At 34.2% G+C, this 5,521-nt stretch overlaps 1 protein-coding gene across 1 annotated transcript in view; it reads right to left on the reverse strand.

The window, feature by feature from the left end:
• Positions 1 to 5,521, reverse strand: part of LOC129434046 (D(4) dopamine receptor) — a 54,570-nt gene that overhangs the window by 24,074 nt on the left and 24,975 nt on the right. The window contains exon 2 of the mRNA XM_055192857.2: positions 2,181 to 2,294. The gene's annotated coding sequence lies outside the window, so the exon portion shown is untranslated. The remainder of the gene's footprint in view (positions 1 to 2,180; positions 2,295 to 5,521) is intronic.

The raw sequence follows: 5,521 nt of genomic DNA on the forward strand, positions 1-5,521 counted from the left end.
TGTTTCCCAGGGATGACGCTGATATGACTGTTGACTTAAGAAGCGGGTACGTCTTAAAATCTTTCACTGTTGTACCGGTAAAAGGTGAAATTTGGATCTACTTATACAAATTACTTGCACTTAAAAGTTTAATTTTTTAGGCGTTACCAATTAAAGTTAATCCAACTTTATTTTTACAGTGTAGTGAATCTATAAGTTATTTTGTGTCTTACTGTCCTCTTGTGGACAATGCGAGTGTTATTTTAGTTTTGTAAATAAATTTTATTGGTAACACTTTACAAATAAGGTTCATTAGTTAACATTAGTTAATGTAATAAGTAACATGAACAAAGCATGAGCAATACATTTGTTACAGTATTTATTCATCTTTGATAATGTTAGTTAATAGAAATAAAGCTTTTAATTGTTTGTTCAAAGTGCATTAACTAATGTTATTAAGATTTTCATAAAGTAATTGTTGAAATTAACATTAACAAATTAATAAATGCTGTTTAAGTGCAGTTCCTTATTAGTTCATGTTAACTAATGTACTGACTAATGTTAACTAATGAACCTTATTGTAAAGTGTTACCATTGTATTCTTTTGAGCAAGATCTTTGTAATATCTTCTACATCGGCTTTTAAAGCAAAATGTACCTTATTTTTTAGAGAAAACCATATATGAAGAGTTTGGTTCCAAAACGCAATAAATCCATTTTGACTAATTTTGGGGGATAAAAAGTTTTCTATACCAAGAAAGTGACAAGATGAAAAACAATATTTTCTGTTACAAACTTTCACATACAGGGCTCCACTTTCGCATTTTGCCACCAAAATTTGAGAGTGTGCCACTGAATTTTACATCCAGTTGCACATGTGCAACCAGTAAATTTGACCTTTTTTGTGATGTGACACTGAATTTGAAAACAGCACATTGTACTTTCTGCATCTATCATTAAAGTATTTATAAGAAATACAGCGGAAATGAGTAGAAATGTGAATATAAGCATGTTGATTTACATTGTGTGCCCCTAAATTTTCTGGTTGCGCCCCTAAAATTTTCAGTTGGGGGCAACCGTGCTCCTAGTGAAAAAAGTTAGTCTGGAGCCCTGACATAGCACCTTTAGGTTATAAAAACATAGAAAATTCTAATCCCTAATTTGATTTTCAAAGATTTATTATAAAAAATATTTTTTTCAAAATGCTTTAAATCTATTGAATCAATATATAAATGTGCATTCATCTTTGCCATGTTATATTCATTTAGTTGACTAGTGGTATACACTGATTTAAATGAACATTAATGTCATTAATCAAAACACTTACTTTGTCATATTAAGAACACTGTCATTGCTGCTGTCATCCTTGAGACGTCGTCGCTGGAGTTTTTGACAGTGATCAGCTGTAAAATGTTTTGGTCATGCTCGATTTTCATTGACTTCGAGTAAAATAATGGAAAGTTTTTCATAAGATCCTCTGGGGTCAATGTGTTAGCAAGACAGAAGCTTGATGCTGTCGGGAGAACAAGCAACAGACGCCATTTTTCTGTCGCCCGAGTGCCTCTCACGTAAATGATTAGATGTCGACGGCTTACATTTCTTTCCCGTCACAGAAAACCACCACAGGTTTATCAATGCCATCAAAGTATTATTTTGTTTTTGTTTGTTTGTTGATCACGAAGTACAAAGTAGATGAGGAAAACTCAAATTCCGTGTGTATTCAACGCGCACCATTATCATTTACAATGCGTGGAATGGTGCGCTGTGATTGGTTGAGCGGATTTATTGCATTCTGCAGAGAAAGAGGACTGGCGTTTATTGCGTTTTGGGAAAAAAGGGAGAAAAGATGACAGAATAACACGGCGGATATTGTATTTTGCGTAAAATTAAGAATTTACTTTTTAATGCTAACCTGATACAATACTGATTTTGGTGGTAACTCATTTTTTTAATAGTGGACCAATCGGAAACCAAATGTTCTTTGAGGACTCATGAAATAAGCAAACACATAAAGATGTATTGGTTTTAGGGTTATCAACTTTATAGGCAGGCATACATTTCCTGACTTAGTTTGAAAAATGCTCCTGTATAGCTCGGTGGTAAAGCATTGCATTAGCAGTGTAAAAGGTTATTGGTTTGAACCCAGAAACATTAAAATGTCTGCCAAATGCATGACTGTAAATGCTCAAACTCGTTTCTTACTTCAGTTCCAGGAGATCTTGGCTTCAGACGAGACAGCTGGGCGACATCGAGTTCACAAACAGATATGCTGAACTTCTCAAATCCAAAGCTAAGATCACCTCCATGTGTTCATTCCTGAAACGAATGCAGAACAGCAAGAAAAGGTAAATATGAAATAAACATTAAAGTTGTAAATACAGACAATAACAGAGTTTACTTATCATGAATGCTTGGTGTTTTTACAGTGATGTCAATGGAGATACAGAGAGACTCATGTTCCTGATGAAACAGTATTCGTGTCCAAACATGTATCAATAAAGAGTTTGCTTGCATTGCGGATTAATGACCAAAAACACAAACATGAATCAGTTTAACATCAAACATGTGTTGTATATGTTGTACGACAAACTGTTGTATATATTTTAATAAACGCTGAAACTTTTCATTTGTAGTTTTTATTGAATAACATTGTCATGCAAGAGGTTTCTTAGGTACAAATGAAACTAGAAATGAAGAGTTTCGTTGCAAAACGAGATAAATCCATTTTTTTACATTTTTGTCAAAACATGTTTATTATTATGTTATTATTTTGTTTTATGGTGCTACTTAGCTGTATTTTTTAAGTTATGAAGGTTTAAATCAAAACAAACCAACTGCAGTTTAATTGAAATGAATTGGAATGCACAACCAAAAAACGAGATTTCTGAACAATTAAAAAAACGGTGGTTATCTCGTTTTGCAACGAAACTCTTCAAATAAAAAGTTATAGATATAGAAACTAATTTATTACTATACTGTAATTTTTTTAGCATAAAGTAAAAACAACTTGGCTTTGCAAGTCAATTCAACCGACTAATTTAGGTTTTGAACTGTAAATAGTTGACATAAATTATAAAAAATGGCAGAAGTTGTTTAACTCAATTATTCTTGTTAAAGTTGATTTGACAAAAATGCATTATTTTTTTTACAGTGTATGCACTCTTAAAATAATGATGCCTTTAACATTCGAAAAACATTTCTGTTTTACAAAAGGCTCTTGTATTGAAAAATGTCCTTCAGATTAAATGTTAAAATAAATGGTTCACTGAATGGGGATTTAAGCACCTTTATTTTTAAACATGTAGAAAACTAAACTTAAATGATCCAATACTGTAATGTGCATGACTAATATTTACAACTGATATGCGGCCAATCACAGGCTGACTAAGATATGAGGTCATCATAAACAGGTGTGGTCATGTAATTAAGCCACTTCTCATTTATGGATGTTTAAAAATGAAGTTTAGCCATGTATAGAGACCGATCTCATGGCACTGAAAATGCTTTATTAACATTAAAGATGACATATCATGAAAATCTGACTTTTTTCATGTTTAAGTGCCATAATTGGGTCCCCAGCGCTTGTATCAACCTAGAAAATGTGAAAAAGATCAACCCAGTAACTTAGTTTTGGTAAAAAAAATTTGGCTCCCCTTGTGATGTCAGAAGGGGATAATAACGCCCCTTAATCTGCACTATCCAACCACAACACTGCCATTTAGTGCAGAAATGAACTCATTTGCATTTAAAAGGACACACCCAAAAACGACACATTTTGCTTACATATACAAAGTGTCAATTTTAACATGTTATAATAAATTATCTATAAGATATTTTGAGCTAAAACTTCACATATGTACGCTGGGGACACCAAAGATTTGTTTGACATCTTAAAAAGCCTTTAAGCGCTCTATCTTACCCCCAGCGCAATACGATGCCAAGTGCGATGCAAGTATTTCCTGCTAGTTTCAGCTGGACCCAGTTATCATTTTAAAGGTGTAGCGGAGGATTTTCTCGAATTTTAGAAAAGAACCGCCTTCTCTACTTTCTTAAAAAATGGAATTGCGCAACACTCCTGATTGACAACTAGGAGGACCAATAGTCTTGATGATCCACCCGGAAAAAGAAAATCCTCCGCAATACCTTTAACGTCCAGCGCCACGTCGTTTAAAGTCATCATGAAACGGAAGTAGCGCCTTTCTTATTTTCCCTGTCGTGACATATATCCAAGTGAAACGTCTACTGGAAAGAGAAAAAAGGTAGGGCGGGACTAGATCTCATTCAGCGAGAACTGATTGGATCATTCTAAGTTGGGGTATGTTGCTAATCGATGCGATCTTTACTCGGGCCCCACCCTCACGCCATTTCTCGTGACTTAAAGTAAAGAGCGGTTGTTTCGAGGAGGGGAGTAAATCTTTGGAAAGATTATGAGAGAACATGAATTTTAGAAAAATAATGAAGCTCACAGATAAAAATACCACATTATTCCTTAAAGGTGGTAAGTGTGAATTTTAGCGTCATCTAGTGGGCAGATTGCGAACTGCAACCAACAGCACACCCCTTAATTTTAAAACACATATGGTGACGTTTCATTGTCTGATACAACGTAGGGACGAAACGCGGTCTCTAGAGCAGTTTGTCCATTTAGGGCTACTGTAGAAACTTGACGGCGACGTCCAAAAAAGGTTTTTAATTAAAAATCCATGACGACTTTATGCCCATCTGTTCGTCCATGGGCGTGCGGGTATGAAAACGAGGTGCACATTGTTGGCGCATTGCTATTTTAAAGTCAAGTGAAAATGATTGCACCATTGACCTACTAAAACCTGGTCTAAAGTCAGTGGCGTAGGGTTTTTTTTTTGTAATATGTGAGAATTTATTTCTCACATTGTGTCTTTACTTTCTATGACAAAGGACTAATCAGATATTACACTTTACAGTATGTATGAGCACAGATAAGATCACTATGACACTTCCAGTCAGTATTATTTTACTGTAAGATTAGAAGTTTACAAGTATAATTTACACCCATTAATGTTGGCCGAATACTTCTAAACATTAACCAACAACACAATTAACAATACACAAAAACTGCACCCTGCAAGATTATGTCATTAGAAATTATTTTCTTTATAAACTATTGCACTTGGATTTACTTCTAGTGTTGCTTGATTCATTATTACAATATGGATAAAACGAGAAACTACTGTAAAGAAATGCAAACCAAGATTAAACAAAGCCGTTGACTGCATTGAAAACGTTTCATTCATTTGCATGTAGTGCCAAGTCACATAATTATTTCCAATCATACTTTCACTTTGTAAATCATCTTTTATGACCATAAATGTTTTTATTCTCACATATAAAGAGTTGTATTGTACAATATCCAGGACAAAATATTCTTTTAAAACCCAGTTCCTCATTCTCTTCTGGTTTATGAGATGTAAAGAGATGATCGAAACATATGTGCGGTGTCTGCGAGGCGAAAGTCCACCCGTTCTCGTCTTTATGAGCAATAAATCTGAGATAAGCCTCCGTCTCAA

This window comes from Misgurnus anguillicaudatus, unplaced genomic scaffold (genome assembly GCF_027580225.2).
Source record: "Misgurnus anguillicaudatus unplaced genomic scaffold, ASM2758022v2 HiC_scaffold_27, whole genome shotgun sequence".
NCBI classification, from domain to species: domain Eukaryota; kingdom Metazoa; phylum Chordata; class Actinopteri; order Cypriniformes; family Cobitidae; genus Misgurnus; species Misgurnus anguillicaudatus.